At 51.7% G+C, this 20,476-nt stretch overlaps 1 protein-coding gene across 1 annotated transcript in view; it reads right to left on the bottom strand.

Moving 5' to 3' along the window:
- Positions 1-14,068, bottom strand: part of LOC138249671 (TRPM8 channel-associated factor homolog) — an 81,566-nt gene extending 67,498 nt beyond the window's left edge. Inside the window, exon 1 of the mRNA XM_069203632.1 lies at positions 13,885-14,068. The gene's annotated coding sequence lies outside the window, so the exon portion shown is untranslated. The remainder of the gene's footprint in view (positions 1-13,884) is intronic.
- Between the last annotated feature and the right edge of the window lie 6,408 nt (positions 14,069-20,476).

Genomic DNA, 20,476 nt, shown 5'->3' with positions numbered 1-20,476 from the left:
TCAGTGAAACAATGTTGATAAAAGTGCAATCCTTCCTGAAGAAGACAGCTTTGAAACTGATTGCCCAAACAACCTTGAAAGAAGGTTACAGAACACTGAAATGAAAACCACTCCAGGACAATGGTTGGAATTCATGAATTGCCATGAGGAAGCAGTGACACACCAACAGGAATCTCAGGTGGGGGTCCTACAACCAGGAGTCTGAATTAAGGCTTGAAGTCTAACTTTAGACCTGAAGTTTAAGTTTAGACCTGAAGTTGGTCACATGAGTAACAGAAGGCAAGATTGCCCCCTCACTGCACCACTTCCTTCATACATTTAGGCCCAAATGGCTAGCAATTTTCAGGAGGAGATCGAGGGCAGTGAGGAGGATGTTTTAGACATGTGATCTTTCGTAGTCCAGTGGAAAGTACCAGGATGCTCCATTGGTTACACTAATGAATCAGCAACATACGATGACCAGGCTTATGGGGTGCAAGGAGGAACAGCACAAACAGGTTGTACACAGGCTGGCACAGTAAGTGGCACAATAGTAAGCAGCAGCACCACTGGTAATGGTTTGGCAAGTGCAAGGATAAGACTAGAGGCTGACACAGCAACATCTCATCTACCACCTCAATCAGCTCCTCAAACTCCTGAACTGGACTTTTGGAGTGGTCCACTGTGAAGTTTCACTATTATCCAGGATAGACTGAGACCACCTGCTGAACAGAGTGTGAGACCGAGAATGTGTACCCCAAACCAACCCAATAGGTGCTCCTGTCCCTTGTGATGGAAGCGATGGTTCTAGTGACCTTTCCTGTTACCAACCTAATGCGCTCCTACCCCTGCAACTGAATCCAGGCCCAGGAGAAGGAGACTGAATCACCATTCATATGCCCTGGTCTCCATGCAATCTCTTGAGTATCATTAGACAATTTAATGAACAAAGCCTTCAGATGTTTATTTTGAATGTTATACCTCTAATTCACCCAGTGCGAATCAATTGTGTGTTATTATGCCTGGATAGCTCAGAGATCGGTTGGTAGGAAAAGGTAATCACCAAGGGACAGTGCTGCCTTAATCGCTACAAAAAACTTATTGGACCAAAATAAACAATTGATAAAAAAACTTGTTGAGAGGCCTGCTGATTTCTTAGTTTGAAGTATTCATTGACCATGATGATGGGATTGGAACATGCCAGCATAAGTTGCCACATTACCAGGAATAGTCCCAGAGGTGGTGAAGTGACTCCTATCAACAGGAAGCCCCAAGTGTTGGGCATTTTATTCCAGGAGTTTGGGGGCTTTTTTATTTCCCTTCCCCCCTGGATAAGTTTGCGGCACATCAAGACTGACACTCAGGGGAAAATGGTGCGTTATTAGGCGGTGGCACAGACAGTACATGTCTTTGCGGTGTTAGAGTCTTCCACTATGCAGTTTTTTCCCTTACAATGTGTTCCTTTAGGTACTTCTGGGGGAGGTATCATTGCAGCCTGTGAGACACAGTTGAGCTATATCTGCTCACACTGGGTGGTCCTGCAGTGGCTTGTGATGGCACCAAGTCTCGCAAGACTTCAACAACTGTCGGTAGCCATTTTGGATTTCCGCTTGTGTTAATCACCTCTCGATCATTATTGCGCTAATTGCTGGTAAATATATGTACAGTGTTACAGCAGAAGAATACGTCATCCCGGACTACAGGCATTGCCACGCACAGAATCTCACATAAAGCATCAGCAAACCACACAAACAGCAAGTGCTGCATGCAGGTGCTAACCACATGTACACAGCTTATTTTAGATACAGAATAGGGAATACAATGATCCTGATGATCTCTAGCTTGTTTCCTCCAGAAGTAACAGATGTGCTCCTGATTTGGTTTTCTTGTTACTTTAGCTTTTTATTTTAGTTTATTGTTTGTTCTCAACCCCTTTCCATGGGAGACAACTTGATAGTAACTGTTCTTGTTTAAGTCAGTGGATGTTCAGTCACTTTGGGGATTGAAGGGTCTATGCTGCCTCTGTGACCACGCAGAGAGGACTGTGTCCCAACAGCATCATAAATTACCATTGTGAGTAGAGGCTGGTGTTGTGCAGGGTTTGCTATGAGGTCCAGGAACAGCTGAGAACAATATTTGTGTGTTTAGTAAACAAAGCCTTGCCTTGAATGCTTTCTGTAATAAATCACTGTGCAGCTGTTCAAAATTATATCTAAACTAATGTCAATGCAAATGGAGTCGTTTCATAAATTGTTTGAGGTAGGGACAGAGGAGTGCAACGTGGACAGGGTGGTGGAAGGAAAGGGGGGGCCAAGGATGGGGAAGGAGAGAGTCTGCTCTGCTGGGTTATTCTTTCTCCTTCAATTGTGGTCAGACAGGATATTGAAAACTTCAAGCTTTTCCAATAATGGTGGTAGGCAAGCCCCTCTTAAACCTGAGTTTCCTTCTTATCCACTCCCGGGCAAGATGATTGGTCTAGTTAAATTTTCAAACGTGATCTTCAGATTATCTCCAACCGTGGGGCAGACTGACTAAGGGCTCGCATTTCCATTCGATCAGGAATTTGTAACGTGCATTACTCACCCGTGAGGGTCTCAAGGTACTGAGGAGGAGGGGGAAGAAGGTGGGGGGAGGTGCTGCTACTGCTCGAACAGCCAGGTCTTGAGAGGTTTCCTGAAGGTAAGGAGGTCTTTGGTCTGGTGCAGGTGGGTGGGAAGAGTATTCCACGTTTTGGTGGCAAGGTGCGAGAATGAGCTATTGCCAGTTGCAGTTCAGATACTCACAAGCGCACACAAGCCCATCCCAGTATGGTATGTGCAGCAGTCGCCTTGTCTGGGTATGTTCGTGCTGGTCCAAATGTGGAACTGCAGCCCCATCAGAAGTTCAGGCCTCTCTCACTGCCAGATGCCGCCCCCGTTCTTTATTTATAATGTGCTGACGGGTTATAAACAGCCAATATTTAGTATGAGTATGGAATAATGCCAGTTAAGGACTGTGTTCAATAAAAGATAATATCTGCCTGCAGATGTGGCCAGGTCAGGGAAAGTCTTGTGTGATTTATGTGCGGAGGAGAGAGGGTGGGGGCGAGGGGTGCGCAAGGAGCAGTTTTACAGGAGATAGCGGCCTGCAGAAGGCCTGTGAATTATTTCTCTGTCCCAGAACAAAAATGACTTCCATGCGCTGCTGCATTCCTGAGGATGCTGCTTCCACTGAAAAGAAAAACCTGATAAAATTACAATACATTGGCGACCCTTCTGCAGAGACAAGACTGCAGGATGTCTCCTGTGGAGGGCTCTGCAGCAGGCCGCATTGTTTACTCTCTGTTGGATTATAGCACGCGCTGGGTGACTTCCATTCTTCACCAGCCTGTTTGTGGGGGAAGCCCGGAGCAGTGATCCTGATGCTGCATTTCTCAGTCTGTAGACACTGGAAGATTAACTGAACTCACTGCAAACAGGCACCAGCAATAATCAAAGAAACAAGCATTTGAACTGCAATAGGTCTCACGTTTGCTCCAGTTAGAGCTATTAGCGTTTTCTTGCCACACAAACCGAAAATAAAAAGTAAAACAGTTGACATAAGTGGCCGGTTCAAAGCGCCGCCGTGAGCTCGCAGAGACAGACAAAAGGAACAAGCATTTGCAATCCAAGAACAGAAAATGCGCAAGGGAGAGTAAGGAATGGAATAAGCAAAGTCACACATGACTGCAGATGAAAATAAGTAACATACTAGAGCCTTGTTAACAGAAACAGATTGTAATCCCTAAGCACATGCTACATAGGCACAGGTGGAAGGGTACAAGTGCTAGGGCCATGTTCCAGGGGAGTGTACAACTGTGGAAAAGGTGGGACAAAGAGCAAGGATTGACCACTAGCAAACAAGGATTTTTTTAAGGACACTGAAACAAACCAGTGAAAAAGTAGAGACCCCCACAAAGAAGTATAGAAGTAGATACTAAGGTATATATAAGAGGTCTTGAATGCTCGACCTAAAAAGACAAATTCCTCCCCATTTGCTGGCTGATTTGTACAAAGTGACACCAGAAAACCTTGATAAATCTCACCTCCCCCCTCTGAAATGGTGCGACCTTAGGCAAATAGTTTTTTTCATTATTGCGCATGTGGGCACTTTGAAATATATAAAATTGCGGTTATCTTCAGCAGGCAAACATTATTTAAAAGAAATGTGCTGAAACCAAAGAATATGTTTTTGAAATCATTCATTGGCAAAAGAAATAAACTTGTGTATGAAATACGCTTTAAATGCAGGCAATCATCATCTGAGCAAGTCAACAAAATGCTTAGTAAAAAAAAGAGTCAGTGCACCCCAGTAATAAAAACATCATCCTCAGAAAAACATTGTTTGAAAAGAGTGTGGTACAACGCCATGGTATTGCGATGTAAAGGGTAGATACGAAAGAGACAAGTAGTTCGCCCACACTAAAGTATTTGGGTGATCGTGCAATAAGCCTTGCAACAGGGTCAGTCTCCAGGGCGGTAACAAACCAGCCTCAAGGCAGGACAAACGTAAAGCATTTACCAACAACACAAAGGGATTTTTGAAAGGCAAGCTCAGGAACAAATTAAAGTGATAGGAGTGAGGTTGGCGTGTTTAAAGACCACAGATAGATGACAACACGTCGAAAAGCAGCTCTTGCACACTGCTACACTCGACCTAAAAAAAATAGGTAGGCCGGGGCCTGACAACTTCTACTGCACCCTGGCGCCATCCCACCGACTAGTTAGTGCTAACCAAAGCACTCTCCTCAGGGGACTATTTTGGTCTGAGGAAGATCAGAAGAGGCCCTGTGAATGATCAGGGGAGGACCAGACCTGCTGTCTGAGATCTTAGAAGAGCCATGAAGGACTAGAGCTGGTCCTTCTTGTACCAGTACAAAAAAGTGGACTCCAGGAGACAGTGGATGGCCTTCTGTTTGGCTACAGGGACACAACATGCTGCATGAGGCCTTTTCCCTGAATGTCTGGCTGACCAGCGGCAAGTGGACCTTGACTGAACTTTGCTGTTGGTCTCTGCTTGGCACAGTAGGACTCTGTAAGTGTCTTCCCCTGAGGACCTTGGAGCCTTAGAAGTGTACTCCTGGGGTTATTTGGGAACCAAAAGAGTTTGGAAACTTCTGAAAATGTTTCCTCTAGAGCTTCAGCAGGATTCACTGCGGCTAGTATTCAACAAACACTTTACAGTGTCACCCTGAATTTCATCTTCTTCGCCCACAGAGATCTCCACATCTCCTAAAAATCTAACTCCCATTCTGAGTTGGGACTTAAAAATATTTCAGAAGGAAACCTGAATGGCTTTAGAGCGTCAACATGGCTAAACTGCTTCAGGCGTCTGAGATTCGGTTCCATGCCAGCATCTACCATTTCAGCATGCACAAAGAGGATTTTACTTCCCAAAAAGTGACAAAGCCTCTTTCTGAAATGAGGTTTGCAAACATTTATTTAACTTTTCGACTTCCAGACTTTCACCAGGACCGATCTACTTGATGTGTCTGACCTGACCTCCATACAGTAGCAGTTTGCCTAAAATTGTGCCTAGGTCCCAGTCTAGAGACCATTGGCTTTGTGATTTTTGGTGCTATTTTCACCTAAGACTGTAAAAACACAAATTTCTAGTTCTTTTCGTAAATTTTTTGTCAATTTTTGGTGCCATTTTGTTTAATGCATTTTACTCTAATTTTCTAATTCAAGGTGGGATTTTTTTTACTTGCTGTTTTGACTGTATTACTGTTTTAATACTGCATAAATACTTTACACATTTCCCTAAGTTAAACCTGGCTGCTCTCTGACATTGTTACCAGGGGGTTGATCATGGTAATGTAATGACTTTGAGGGTCCACTCTAAGAAGAAGTTTTATTATTCATTGGGGTTGGCAGTCACCTATCACAAATGATAATCAGCTTTCCTACAGACAGCAAGCACTATAGGAAAAAAAAACTTTGGTGTCCTACCATCATTATAAAAACTCTGAACTACTGAGAGTCTCTGATCTGGATAAACAACACATTTATTTAAGCTTCAAATAAATGTGAAGTTTCGGGGGATTTGAAAGGTGGGGTGCATAGCTCTCTTATAACACTAATAATATTAGCTAAAGGCTAAGGGACTGATATAGATTTTGGCGGCGGGGTTACTCTATCACAACGATGATGGCCACCTCATCCGCCAATTGCTCCGATTGGTGACAAACATGACTAAAGATGCTAGAATCAGGAGAGGAAAAGGCGATGGGTACTGAGATGAGAGATGGATGTTGATTAGAGGATAGAAAAGTCGAGCAGGCTAAAAAAGGAAGGATAAGCCAAAAGAATGATAAGGAAACAGGTGGATGATACAAGAGAGAAGAAGCAATGAAAAGGGAAGAAATTAAAATGGTGGAGGATTGATTGGTGAGGAGTAGGGACTGAGGAGCATCAAAAAGTCCAGAAGGTAAAGAGGAGGTGGCTGAAGGGGTGAGAAAGGAGCCTAAGGAAGTAGGATCGACAGGGCATAGTAGAGATGAGCAAAATGAATGATGCAAATAGGGGCATGGGTAAGCATGCACTGAGTCGCAGCGGTAAGAGATGAGGAAAGGAAGAGGAGTAGAGAAGGGTGAAGGTGGAGGTGACGCTTGTGAAGGATGAGGATGATGAGAAAGGAAGGTGGTCACAGATCAAGTGGTAAGTGGTGGGGGCAGAGGAGCAGAGTGAAGAGACTGGAGAATTGTGGCACAGCAAGAGGGAGGGGAGATTGATGGACCAGGAGGGTGATGGGTGAAGAGGGAGTGATGGGAATGGAAGTATGACAGTCAGTGTTTAGGTGAGCAAGTTCAATTCTGAGGCACTTACGCGAGCTGCACGTGCCCTCTTTGTTCCCTTTAAGATACAATCTGCACAAATGACTGAGAGGTGAGGTGGAGAGTCCAGGGTATGGTTGAGAGAGAGAAGGGTGAGGTGAAGAGGGGAGAGGCGAAGATAGGGGGAGGTGAAGAGAGGGGGGAGGTGAAGAGAGGGGGAGGTGAAGAGAGGGGGAGGTGAAGGGGTGGAGGTGCAGAGGGGTGAGGTGAAGAGAGGGGGAGGTGAAGAGGGGGAAGGTGAAGAGACGGTGGAGGAGAAGAGAGGGAGAGGTGAAGAGAGGGTGAGGTAAAGGGGGGAGGTGAAGATAGGGGGGAGGCAAAGAGAGGGGGAGGCAAAGAGAGGGGGAGGTGAAGAGGGGGGAGGTAAAGAGAGGGGGAGGCAAAGAGAGGGGGAGGTGAAGAAAGGGCAGAGGTGAAGAGATGGGGGAGGCAAAGAGAGGGGGAGGTAAAGAGAGGGGGAGGTGAAGAGAGGGGGAGGTGAAGAGAGGGGGAGGTGAATAGAGAGGAGGAGGCAAAGAAAGGGGGAGGCGAAGAGAGGGGGGAGGTGAAGAGAGGGGGAGGTGAAGAGAGGGGGAGGCGAAGAGAGGGTGAGGTGAAGAGAGGAGAGGTGAAGAGAGGAGAGGTGAAGAGAGGGGGAGGTGAAGAGAGGGGGAGGTGAAGAGAGGGGGAGGTGAAGGGGGGGTGAAGAGAGGGGAGGTGAAGAGGTGGGAGGTGAAGAGAGGGGGAGGTGAAGGGGGGTGAAGAGAGGGGAGGTGAAGAGAGGGGGAGGTGAAGAGAGGGTGAGGTGTAGAGAGGGGGGAAAGAGGGTGGAGGTGAAGAGAGGGGGAGGTGAAGAGAGGGGGAGGTGAAGAGAGGGTGAGTGTTTAGGTGAGCAAGTTCAATTCTGAAGCACTTACGTGAGCTGCACGTGCCCTCTTTGTTCCCTTTAAGATACAATCTGCACAAATGACTGAGAGGTGAGGTGGAGAGTCCAGGGTATGGTTGAGAGAGAGAAGGGTGAGGTGAAGAGGGGAGAGGCGAAGATAGGGGGGAGGTGAAGAGAGGGGGGAGGTGAAGAGAGGGGGAGGTGAAGAGAGGGGGAGGTGAAGGGGTGGAGGTGCAGAGGGGTGAGGTGAAGAGAGGGGGAGGTGAAGAGGGGGAAGGTGAAGAGACGGTGGAGGAGAAGAGAGGGAGAGGTGAAGAGAGGGTGAGGTAAAGGGGGGAGGTGAAGATAGGGGGAGGCAAAGAGAGGGGGAGGCAAAGAGAGGGGAAGGTGAGGAGGGGGGAGGTAAAGAGAGGGGGGAGGCAAAGAGAGGGGGAGGTGAAGAAAGGGCAGAGGTGAAGAGAGGGGGGAGGCGAAGAGAGGGGGAGGTAAAGAGAGGGGGAGGTGAAGAGAGGGGGAGGTGAAGAGAGGGGGAGGTGAATAGAGAGGGGGAGGCGAAGAAAGGGGGAGGCGAAGAGAGGGGGGAGGTGAAGAGAGGGGGAGGTGAAGAGAGGGGGAGGCAAAGAGAGGGGAGGTGAAGAGAGGGGGAGGTGAAGAGAGGGGGAGGCGAAGAGAGGGGGAGGTGAGGAGGGGGAGGTGAAGAGAGGGGGAGGCGAAATGGGGGAGGTGAAGAGAGGGAGAGGCAAAGAGAGGGGGAGGCGAAGAGAGGGTGTGATGAAGAGGTGGGAGGTGAAGAGAGGGGGTCGAAGGGGGGAGGTGAAGAGAGGGTGTGGTGAAGAGGGGGGAGGTGAAGAGAGGGGTGAAGGGAGGGGCGAAGAGGGGGAGGTGAAGAGAGGGTGTGGTGAAGAGAGGGTGAGGTGAAGAGATGGGGGAGGCGAAGAGAGGGGGAGGTGAAGAGAGGGGGAGGCGAAGAGAGGGGGAGGTGAAGAGAGGGGGAGGTGAAGAGAGGAGAGGTGAAGAGAGGGGGAGGTGAAGGGGGGTGAAGAGAGGGGAGTTGAAGAGGGGGGAGGTGAAGAGAGGGGGAGGATAAGGGGGGGTGAAGAGAGGGGAGGTGAAGAGAGGGGGAGGTGAAGAGAGAGTGAGGTGAAGAGAGGGGGAAAGAGGGTGGAGCTGAAGAGAGGAGGAGGTGAAGAGAGGGTGAGGTGAAGAGAGGGGGAGGTGAAGAGAGGGTGAGGTGAAGAGAGGGGGGGATGAAGAGAGGGGGAGGTGAAGAGAGGGGGAGGTGAAGACGGGGAAGGTGAAGAGAGGGGGTGTAGAGGGGGGGCGAAGAGTGGGAGGTGAAGAGAGGGTGTGGTGAAGAGAGGGTGAGGTGAAGAGAGGGGGGTGAAGAGGGGGGCGAAGAGGGGGAGGTGAAGAGAGGGTGTGGTGAAGAGAGGGTGAGGTGAAGAGAGGGGGAGGTGAACAGAGGGGGGAGGCGAAGAGAGGGGGAGGTGAAGAGAGGGGGAGGCGAAGAGAGGGGGAGGTGAAGAGAGGGGGTGAAGAGAGGGGGAGGTGAAGAGAGGGGGAGGTGAAGAGAGGGGGAGGTGAAGAGAGGGGGAGGCGAAGAGAGGGTGAGGTGAAGAGAGGGGGAAAGAGGGTGGAGGTGAAGAGAGGGGGAGGTGAAGAGAGGGTGAGGTGAAGAGAGGGGGAGGTGAAGAGAGGGGTGAGGTGAAGAGAGGGGGAGGTAAAGAGAGGGGGAGGCAAAGAGAAGGGGAGGTGAAGAGAGGGGGAGGCGAAGAGAGGGGGAGGTGAAGAGAGGGGGAGGCGAAGAGAGGGGGAGGTGAAGAGAGGGGGAGGTGAAGAGAGGAGAGGTGAAGAGAGGGGGAGGTGAAGAGAGAGGGAGGTGAAGGGGGGTGAAGAGAGGGGAGGTGAAGAGGGGGGAGGTGAAGAGAGGGGGAGGTGAAGGGGGGGTGAAGAGAGGGGAGGTGAAGAGAGGGGGAGGTGAAGAGAGGGTGAGTGAAGAGAGGGGGGAAAGAGGGTGGAGGTGAAGAGAGGGGAGGTGAAGAGAGGGTGAGGTGAAGAGAGCGGGAGGTGAAGAGAGGGGGAGGTGAAGAGAGGGGGAGGCGAAGAGAGGTGGAGGTAAAGAGAGGGGGAGGTAAAGAGAGGGGGAGGCGAAGAGAAGGGGAGGTGAAGAGAGGGGGGAGGCGAAGAGAGGGGGAGGTGAAGAGAGGGGGAGGCGAAGAGAGGGGGAGGTGAAGAGAGGGGGAGGTGAAGAGAGGAGAGGTGAAGAGAGGGGAGGTGAAGAGAGGGGGAGGCGAAGAGAGGGGGTGAAGAGAGGGGGAGGTGAAGAGAGGGGGAGGTGAAGAGAGGGGGAGGTGAAGAGAGGGGGAGGCGAAGAGAGGGTGAGGTGAAGAGAGGGGGAAAGAGGGTGGAGGTGAAGAGAGGGGGAGGTGAAGAGAGGGTGAGGTGAAGAGAGGGGGAGGTGAAGAGAGGGGGGAGGTGAAGAGAGGGGGAGGTAAAGAGAGGGGGAGGCAAAGAGAAGGGGAGGTGAAGAGAGGGGGAGGCGAAGAGAGGGGGAGGTGAAGAGAGGGGGAGGCGAAGAGAGGGGGAGGTGAAGAGAGGGGGAGGTGAAGAGAGGAGAGGTGAAGAGAGGGGGAGGTGAAGAGAGGGGGAGGTGAAGGGGGGGTGAAGAGAGGGGAGGTGAAGAGGGGGGAGGTGAAGAGAGGGGGAGGTGAAGGGGGGGTGAAGAGAGGGGAGGTGAAGAGAGGGGGAGGTGAAGAGAGGGTGAGGTGAAGAGAGGGGGGAAAGAGGGTGGAGGTGAAGAGAGGGGAGGTGAAGAGAGGGTGAGGTGAAGAGAGCGGGAGGTGAAGAGAGGGGGAGGTGAAGAGAGGGGGAGGCGAAGAGAGGTGGAGGTAAAGAGAGGGGGAGGTAAAGAGAGGGGGAGGCGAAGAGAAGGGGAGGTGAAGAGAGGGGGGAGGCGAAGAGAGGGGGAGGTGAAGAGAGGGGGAGGCGAAGAGAGGGGGAGGTGAAGAGAGGGGGAGGTGAAGAGAGGAGAGGTGAAGAGAGGGGAGGTGAAGAGAGGGGGAGGCGAAGAGAGGGGGAGGCGAAGAGAGGGGGAGGTGAAGGGAGGGTGAGGTGAAGAGAGGGGGAGGTGAAGAGAGGGTGAGGTAAAGAGAGGGGGAGGTGAAGAGAGGGGGAGGTGAAGAGAGGGGGGAGGCGAAGAGAGGTGGGAGGCGAAGAGAGGGTGTGATGAAGAGGTGGGAGGTGAAGAGAGGGGGGGCGAAGAGGGGGAGGTGAAGAGAGGGTGTGGTGAAGAGGGGGGAGGTGAAGAGAGGGGGGTGAAGAGGGGGAGCGAAGAGGGGGAGGTGAAGAGAGGGTGTGGTGAAGAGAGGGGAGGTGAAGAGAGGGTGAGGTGAAGAGAGGGTGAGGTGAAGAGAGGGGGGAGGTGAAGAGAGGGGGAGGTGAAGAGAGGGGGGAGGCGAAGAGAGGTGGGAGGCGAAGAGAGGGTGTGATGAAGAGGTGGGAGGTGAAGAGAGGGGGGCGAAGAGGGGGAGGTGAAGAGAGGGTGTGGTGAAGAGGGGGGAGGTGAAGAGAGGGTGTGGTGAAGAGGGGGAGCGAAGAGGGGGAGGTGAAGAGAGGGGAGGTGAAGAGAGGGTGTGGTGAAGAGAGGGTGAGGTGAAGAGAGGGTGAGGTGAAGAGAGGGGGGAGGCGAAGAGAGGGTGTGGTGAAGAGGGGAGAGGTGAAGAGAGGGTGTGGTGAAGAGGTGGGAGGCGAAGAGAGGGTGTGGCGAAAAGATGAAAGGCGAAGAGGGGGAGGTGAAGAGAGGGTGTGGTGAAGAGAGGGGAGGTGAAGAGAGGGGAGGTGAAGAGAGGGGGGAGGTGAAGAGAGGGGGGAGGCGAAGAGAGAGGAGAGGCGAAGAGAGGGTGTGGTGAAGAGAGGGGGAGGTGAAGAGAGGGAGAGGTGAAGAGAGGGGGAGGCGAAGAAAGGGGGAGGCACAGAGAGGGAAGGTGAAGAGGGGGGAGGTGAAGAGAGGGGCGTGAAGAGAGGGGGGAGAAGAGAGGGTGTGGTGAAGAGGGGTGAGGTGAAGAGAGGGGGAGTGAAGAGGGGGAGGTGAAGAGAGGGTGTGGTGAAGAGGGGGGAGGTGAAGAGGGGAGGTGAAGCAGAGAGACTGAAAGGTAATAGCAAGACTCTGTGGCAGGAGGGAGGATAGTGAGAAAAAAGGAGGATGGTGAGTGGGGGAGAAGGAGGGCGAGTTGGAGCGTCAGGGGAGGGTGAGCGAGAGTCAGAAGAGGGCAAGGGAGAGAGATGATTGAGAAAGAGGGAGAGAAGGGGAGGTGGCGAGAGAAGGGTACGGTGGAAATGGCAGGGTGTAGTGAAGCGACAGTACGTTGAACCCCAGTGAGAGCTGGGTGAGGTCAGTGGAGAGTGGAAGAGTGATAAGGCAGAAATAGAGAAGGGTGAGGTGAGAGAAATATATGGGTGAAGAGAGGAAAGAGAAGGGCTCAGCCAGGAAACATGTGCACAAGTTAGAAAGAGAGCTGGATAAGTAAATAGAGTGAATTGGGAGTAGGGGGTGAGGTAAGACAGATAACAGGGTGAGGTGGACACAAAGGAGTGTAAAGTCAAGAAAGAGGATGGAGAGACAGAGAGAAAGGAGTGTGAAGTGGAGACAGCAGAAGAGATCAAGCCCATAGGTTTGAACCTCTAGACATCCACAGTTAAAACTAGAAGGCTGAACCAGCAATGGAATGTAGCTCACATCCTTACAAGAGTGTCCAACATGCTGAGGCCCAGCTCTTAGACACCTGGCGGACTCTGGACAAAACTGCTGATCTTTAGGGCCCACCCATTCTTCTTCATGGCCTGCTGCACACACAGGGGTCAGATTTCTGGCACTGAAACCCCACCCCTGCATCTGCACACAGTGGGGGTTGCAAGCCTGGCACCAAAACCCTATCCATAAGTCTGCTTGCACTTGGGTAGCACCACCCATCCCACCTGGCACACACACACCTTCCCTGTGTCTGCACACACTGCGGTAGGGGGCAAATCCACTTCCTGTGTCAACACATACTGGGAGTCACATATCTGGCACAGAAATCCCCTCCCAGTGTCTGCACACACGGAGGTGTGGTACACACACATGCACACAATCACACACACCTCCTCGGGCCGGACTGGGAACGTGAAGCAGCCCTGGCAATTCTTGTCAGACCAGCCCCCGTAGGGTACATAGCGAGCCAGCCTGACCTGTACAATAGGGCTCACCCCCACATGTATTTCATTTGTTTTATAGCACCTCTCTTACCAGAGTAGGGTGTCGGAGCACTTTACGGCACACGCACATGCGGAGACAATGAATCATACATGTGTAAATCAGTGTATAGAAACTATTACAGGCAAAAGGGACTATAATTTGCAGAATTCACGTGTTTTCCATACTGGTGGCATTTTTAAGAGTGCTTGGTCTGGGGAAGCATAAACTCGGGATTCATAACATAGCACAGTGGTTAGGGTTGAGTTTACTATTAATTGGTTTCTACCCAAAGAAAACCTTTTTAGCAAAATTAGGAGAATCAGACTGGGGAGAAAACTTAACTTCCTAACCTGTGCCTTGCAGTTTTCATGCAGCTCCTTGATGGCAGTTCATAGCTCACTGTGCTAGATTGTGATTGTAACTTACGAACTGCACAGTAACAAAATGATCTCTGTGACACCAGCAGCATGCCACTGAGCATTGCACGTAAAAACTGTTCTGTGATCTGCACAGTAGGTTCTTTGCAGCAGTTATATTAACCCTCTGCGCTACCTTAGATAAGTCAAAACCTCCACAAAAGAAAGCCTAATCTCTCTCTGTAGCAGATCCATTAATCACCAGAGTTACGTTGGCACTTTTATTGATGCCTGAAAACTGTTGAATATACAATGAACTCTGCAGTGGTTATATAATTGCTGGCTGATACAAAACCGCGCCCCCAGATATAAAAGCAGCGCTAAGCACCCAGCCTTCCAGCCTCGTTGGGATGACCGGTAAGGTCGGTCGGCCTTGCGTCTCTCCCCCTTGTGTCTGCAGGCCGGACAGTGCACAAACTAGGGCTGGAGCCTCTTCTGGTTAAGTCCACTTAGGTGTGCAGAAGTAGCACCTGGTGCCAGCAGGCAGGGCTTCAGGCCACTCCTGGCCCCCCCTCGGTCTGCGTCTCCTCAGACTCACCTCTTGGGCTTTGGAGCGTGAACTGCCAGGTGTGCAGTGCTGGGCAGGCTGAGGAAGGAGTGCAGCGGATAGCGCTGTGAAGCGTGCAGAGGCGCTACGGAGCCAGCAGGGAGAGAGTGTCAGCTGCGCGGAGTGCAGTGCTGGACAGTGGGGTGGCGCTGCCCGGAGAGCAATGCTGGACAGTGGGGGTGGAGCTGCTGGGAGGGTAGTTCTGGACAGTGGGGGTGGAGCTGCTGGTAGGGCAGTGCTGGACAGTGGGGGTGGCGCTGCCCGGAGTGCAATGCTGGACAGTGGGGGTGGAGCTGCTGGGAGGGTAGTTCTGGACAGTGGGGGGTGGCGCTGCCCGGAGTGCAATGCTGGACAGTGGGGGGTGGAGCTGGGCAGCTTTAAGGGGCTGAGGTGGTATCTGGTGGGTGGGGGCGGATTGCACCTTATTTGGCTGGAGGCTGTTCCTCCGAAACTGGGCGAGTGGAGAACTTGTTTTTTCTCGCCCCACAGCCCCTGTCCTGACCCCCAAGCCCCGGCGCAGCCTCTTCTTACCACCCCCCGCCCCAGAAATGTGCACCTGGATGGGTGTGACTGCTAAACTCCGTCTGTTCTTGAACATGAGGGAGAGACAACAAGTGACACTCGGAGCCTGGCGGCATCACCACACGGGCCCTCCACAGAGCACCGCTGCTCCCAGAAACAAGAAAAGAGGAAACCCGGCCTCGCACAGGCCCTGCAGCGACCCCACGATCCATCATCTGCTGCGTATTCTGCGAATTCCGCAGAAAAGGCTCCTACCTCAAACTGATCAAAAGTTAATTCAGAGGAGGCAGGAGGTGTTGGCGCTCAGTGGAAGGCGCTCTCTCTCCTAAGGGCGACTGTACTAGAGTTTGAACCTGGGGTGATAAACAGCAGGGTCAGCCTGGGACAAGAATAACCCCAGAACACCTCAGTAAAAGGCCCCCATTAGAGCCGGAAACTAATAAAAAGTGCTCCAGCTTTGCTAATCAGACCAGTTACGAGCTACTAAACACACGCTTTATGGGTATTTTGCAAGCTTTGCGACACAACATGTATTTGTGTTTGCTACAGGCAATAGCTGACCCTGATAAACACACCAGGGTAACCTCTGACTTCTGGGGGTCTTGTATTTATGGCAGGTAAGCACCAGTCCCCTTGGAGCACACAGACACTGCCATGTTTCGCAGGGACTGCATCAGGTCTAAGATGCAGACCCTGAGGGCCCCTTGAAGCCCAGGTGTGCATGAAAGGGTTAAGGAGCGAGTGAACACACTGAGATCCCCAGGCGTGCGTGAAAGGGTTAAGGAGGGGAGTGAATACACTGAGAGGCCCAGGCATGCGTGAAAGGGTTAAGGAGGGGAGTGAATACACTGAGAGCCCAAGGCGTACATGAAAGAGTTAAGGAGGGAGTGAACACACTGAGAGCCCAAAGCGTGCGTGAAACGGTTAAGGAAGGAAGTGAACACACTCAGAGCCCCGGGCGTGCGTGAAAGGGATAAAGAGGGGCGGAACACAGAACACACTGATAGGCCCAAGTGTGAGTGAAAGGGTTAAGGAGGGAGTGAACCCACTGAGATCCCCAGGCGTGCGTCAAAGGGTTAAGGAGGGGAGTGAATACACTGAGAGGCCCAGGCATGCGTGAAAGGGTTAAGGAGGGGAGTGAATACACTGAGAGGCCCAGGCATGTGTCAAAGGGTTAAGGAGGGGAGTGAATACACTGAGAGCTAAAGGCGTTCATGAAAGAGTTATGGAGGGAGTGAACACACTGAGAGCTCAAGGCGTGCTTGAAAGGGTTAAGGAGTGGAGTGAACACACTGATAGGCCCAGGTGTGTGTGAAAGAGTTAAGGAGGGGGCAGAACACACTGAGAGGCCCAGGTGTGCGTGAAAGGGTTATGGAGGGGAGTGAACATACTCAGAGGCCCATGTGTGCATGAAACGGTCAAGAAAGGGAGTGAATACACTGATAGGTACAGGTGTGCATGATAGGGTTGAGGAGGGGAGTGAATACACTGAGAGGCCTAGGTGTGCGTGAAAGAGTTAAGGAAGTGTGTGAAAGGGTTAAAGAGGGGAGTGAATACACTGATAGGGCCAGGTGTGCGTGAAAGGGTTAAGGAGGGGAGTGAATACACTGAGATGCCCAAGTGTGCATGAAAGGTTTAAGAAGGGGAGTGAATACAATGCTGGGCCCGGGTGTGCATGAAAGGGTTAAGGATGGGAGTGAACACACTGAGAGGCCCCGGTGTGCGTGAAAAGGTTAAGGAGGGGAGTGAATATACTGAGGGGCCCATGAGTGCCTGAAAGGGTTAAGGAGGGGAGTGAATACACTGATAGGCCCGGGTGTGCATGAGAGTGTTAAGGAGCTAAGTGAACACACTGAGGCACCTGAGTGTGCGTGAAAGGGTTAAGGAGGGGAGTGAATACACTGAGAGGCTCAGGCGTGCTTGAAAGTGTTAAGGAGGGGTGGAACACACTGAGAGGCCCAGGTGTGCGTCAAAGGGTTAAGGAGTGGAGTGAATACATGTGAGAAAGTAGCCTCTTTGTAGCATGGTTACCCCCACTTTTGACCTGTTTGTGAGTGTGTGTCAGTGTGTTTTTATTGTGTCACTGGGATCCTGCTAGCCAGGACCCCAGTGGTCGTAGATAAAAACCTATATGTCAGTGTGTTTTGCCAGTCTCACTGGGATCCTGCTAGCCAGGACTCCTGTGATCATAGTTATGGCCTAATGTGTATGCCTGTGAAGTGACTAACTGTGTCACTGAGGCTCTGCTAATCAGATCCTCAGTGCTTATGCTCTCTCTGCTTTTAAATTTGTCACTGTAGGCCAGTGACTCCATTGACCAATTTTAATTGGCACACTGGACCCCCCCTTATAAGTCCCTAGTATATGGTACCTAGGTACCCACAGCATTGGGGTCCCAGGAGATCTATATGGGCTGCAGCATTTCTTTAGCCACCCATAGGGAGCTCAGACAAACCATTACACAGGACTGCCATTGCAGTCTGCGTGAAATAGTGCACACACTATTTCACAGCCATTTTCACTGCACTTAAGTAACTTATAAGTCACCTATATGTCTAACCTTCACTTGCTGAAGGTTAGGTGCAAAGTTACTAGCAAAGGTGCCCCCACATAGTTCAGGGCCATTTCCCCGGACTTTGTGAGTGCCGGGACACCATTACACGCGTGCACTACATGTAGGTCAATACCTATATGTAGCTTCACAATGGTAACTCCGAATATGGCCATTTAACATGTCTAAGATCATGGAATTGTCCCCCCAATCGAAATCTGGTATCGGGGAGCCAATTCCATGCATCCTGAGGGCTCCACCATGTACCCCCAGTACTGTCAAACCAGCTCTCTGAGGCTTGCACTGCAGCTACAGCTGCTGCCACCTCACAGACAGGGTTCTGCCCTCCTGGGGTCTGGGCAGCCCAGTCCCAGGAAGGCAAAACAAAGCATTTCCTCTGAGAGTAGGGTGTTACACCCTCTCCCTTTGGAAATAGGTGTTACAGGCTGGGGAGGGGTAGCCTCCCCAGCCTCTGGAAATGCTTTGAAGGGCACGTATGGTGCCCTCCTTGCATAAACCGGTCTACACCAGTTCAGGGACCCCTTCTCCCCTGCTCTGTTGGGAAACTAGACAAAGGAAAAGGGAGTGACCACTCCCTTGTACATCGCCACCCAAGGGATGGTGTCCAGAGCTCCTCCAGTGTGTCCCAGACTTCAGCCATCTTGCTTTACAAGGTGTGGGGTCACTCTTGAGGGCTGTGCGTGGCCAGTGCCAGCAGGTGACGTCAGAGACCCCTCCTGATAGGTCCATACCTGATAAGGTAGCCAATCCCCATATCAGGGCTATTTAGGGTCTCTCCTGTGGGTTCACTTCAGATTCTGCTTCCAAGTTTCCTTCAGGAATCCTCTGCAACAACTTCAGACTCTTCTCACCTCGGATCAACCGCAGTCTGCTCCAAAGCCCAGGTGTGCATGAAAGGGTTAAGGAGGGGAGTGAATACACTGAGAGGCCCAGGCATGCGTGAAAGGGTTAAGGGAGAGTGAACACACTGAGAGGCCCAGGCATGCGTGAAAGGGTTAAGGAGGGGAGTAAATACACTGAGAGACCCAGGCGTGGGTGAAAGTGTTAAGGAGGGAGCGGAACACGCTGAGAGGCCCAGGTGTGCGTGAAAGGGATAAGGAGACCAAATACACTGAGAGGCTCAGGTGTGCGTGAAACGGTTAAGGAAGGGGCGGAACACACTGAGAGACCCAGGTGTGCATCAAAGGGTTAAGGAGGGGAGTGAATACTCTCAGAGGCCCAGATGTGCGTGAAAGGTTGAGGAGGGGAGTGAATAAACTGAGAGGCACAGGTGCGTGTAAAAGCATTAAGGAGGGGAATAAATACACAGATAGCCCCAGGTGATGCATGAAAGAGTTAAGGAGGGGAATGAATACACTGACAAGGCCAGGCATGCGTGAAAGGGTTAAGGAAGGGAGTGAACACACTGAGAGGTGCAGGAATGCATACAAGGGTTAAGGAGGGGAGTGAGTACACTGAGAGGCCCAGGTGCACTTGAAAGTATTAAGGAGGGAAGTGAATATACTGATAGTCACAGGTGTGCTTTAAAGAGATAAGGAGGGAGTGGACCACACGGAGAGGCCCACGTGTGGGTGAAAGGGTTAAGGAGGGGAGTGAACACACTGAGAGGCAGAGATGTGCGTGAAACGGTTAAGGAGGGGAGTGAATACACTGATAGACGCAGGTGTGCATGAAAGGGTTAGGGAGGGGAGTGAATACACTGAGAGGCCCAGGCGTCCGTGAAAGAGTTAAGGGAGTGTGTGAAAGGGTTAAGGAGGGGAGTGAATAGATTGGTAGGGCCAGGTGTGCGTGAAAGGGTTAAGGAGGGGAGAGAACACACTGAGGCACCCGGGTGTGCGTGAAAGGGTTAAGGAGGGAAGTGACTACACCGAGAGGCCCAGGCATGCATGAAAGGGTTAAGGAGGGGAGTGAACACACAGAGAGGCCACAGTGTGTGTGAAAGGGTTAAGGAGGGGAGTGAATATACTGAGAGGCCCAGGAGTGCGTGATAGGGATAAAGAGGGGAGTAAATACAGTGAGAGGCTCAGGAGTGCGTGAAAGGGCAAAGGAGGGGAGTGAATACACTGATAGGCCCGGGTGTGCGCGAGAGGGTTAAGGAGTGGAGTGAACACACTTAGGCACCCGGTGTGCGTGAAAAGGTTAAGGAGGGGAGTGAATACACAGAGAGGCCCAGGCGTGCATGAAAGGGTTAAGGAGGGTAGTGAATATACTGATATGCCCAGGTGTGCGTGAAAGGGTTAAGGAGGGAGCAGAATACATTGAGAGGCCCAGGAGTGCGTCAAAGGGTTATGGAGATGAAATACACAGAGAGGCTTAGGTGTGCGTGAAAGGCTTAAGGAGGGGGTGGAACACACTGAGAGGCCCAGGTGTGCTTGAAAGGGTGAACACACTGAGAGGCCCAGGTGTGTGTGAAAGGGTTAATTAAGGAGGAGGTGGAACACAGTGCGAGGCCCAGGTGTGCGTAAAAGGGTTAAGAAAGGGAGTGAATACACTGATAGGCCTGGGTGTGCGGGAGAGGGTTAAGGAGGGGAGTGAACACACTGAGGCACCAGGTGTGCATGAAAGGGTTAAGGAGGGGAGTGAATACACTGAGAGGCCCAGGTTTGGCTGAAAGTGTTAAGGAGAGGGAGAACACCCTGAGAGGCCCAAGTTTGTGTGAAAGGGTTAAGGACTGGAGTGAATACACTGAGAGGCCCAGGTGTGCGTTAAAGGGTTAAGGAGGGGAGTGAATACACTGACAGGCCCAGGCAGGCATGAAAGGGTTAAGGAGGGGCGGAACACACTGATAGTCCCAGGTGTAGGTGAAAGGGTTAAGGAGGGGAGTGAATACACTGAGAGTTTCAGGAGTGCGTGAAAGGGTTAAGGAGGGGGTGGAACACACTGAGAGGCCCAGGTGTGCATGAAAGGTTTAAGGAGGGGAGTGAATACACTGATAGGGCCAGGTGTGCGTGAAAGGCTTAAGTAGGGGAGTGAATACACTGATAGGGCCGTGTGTGTGTTAAAGGGCTAAGGAGGGGAGTGAATACACTTAGAGGCGGACAGGAGAGGGTTAAGGGGGAGTGTACACACTGAGAGGCCGAGGCGTGCGTGAAAGGGTTAAGGAGGGGAGTGAATACACTGAGAGGTCCAGTCGTGGGTGAAAATGTTAAGGAGAGAGCAGAACACACTGAGAGATCGAGGTGTGCGTGAAAGGGTTAAGGAGACCAAATACAGTGAGAGCCTCAGGTGTGCGTGAAAGGGTTAAGGAGGGAGCAGCACACACTGAGAGGCCCAGGTGTGCATCTAAGGGTTAAGGAGGGGAGTGAACACACTGAGAGGCCCAGGTGTGAGTGAAAGGGTTGAGGAGGGGAGTGAACATACTGAGAGGCCAACGTGTGCGTGAAACGGTTAAGGAGGGGAGTGAATACACTGATGGGCACAGGTGTGCATGAAAGGTTCAAGGAGGGGAGTGAATGCTCTCAGAGGGCCAGGTGTGCGTGAAAGGGTTAA

The sequence above is a fragment of the Pleurodeles waltl genome, chromosome 8 (assembly GCF_031143425.1).
Source record: "Pleurodeles waltl isolate 20211129_DDA chromosome 8, aPleWal1.hap1.20221129, whole genome shotgun sequence".
Taxonomy (NCBI): Eukaryota; Metazoa; Chordata; class Amphibia; order Caudata; family Salamandridae; genus Pleurodeles; species Pleurodeles waltl.
The sequence above is the reverse complement of the archived record's forward strand: the minus strand, read 5'-3'. Positions and strand labels throughout refer to the sequence as shown.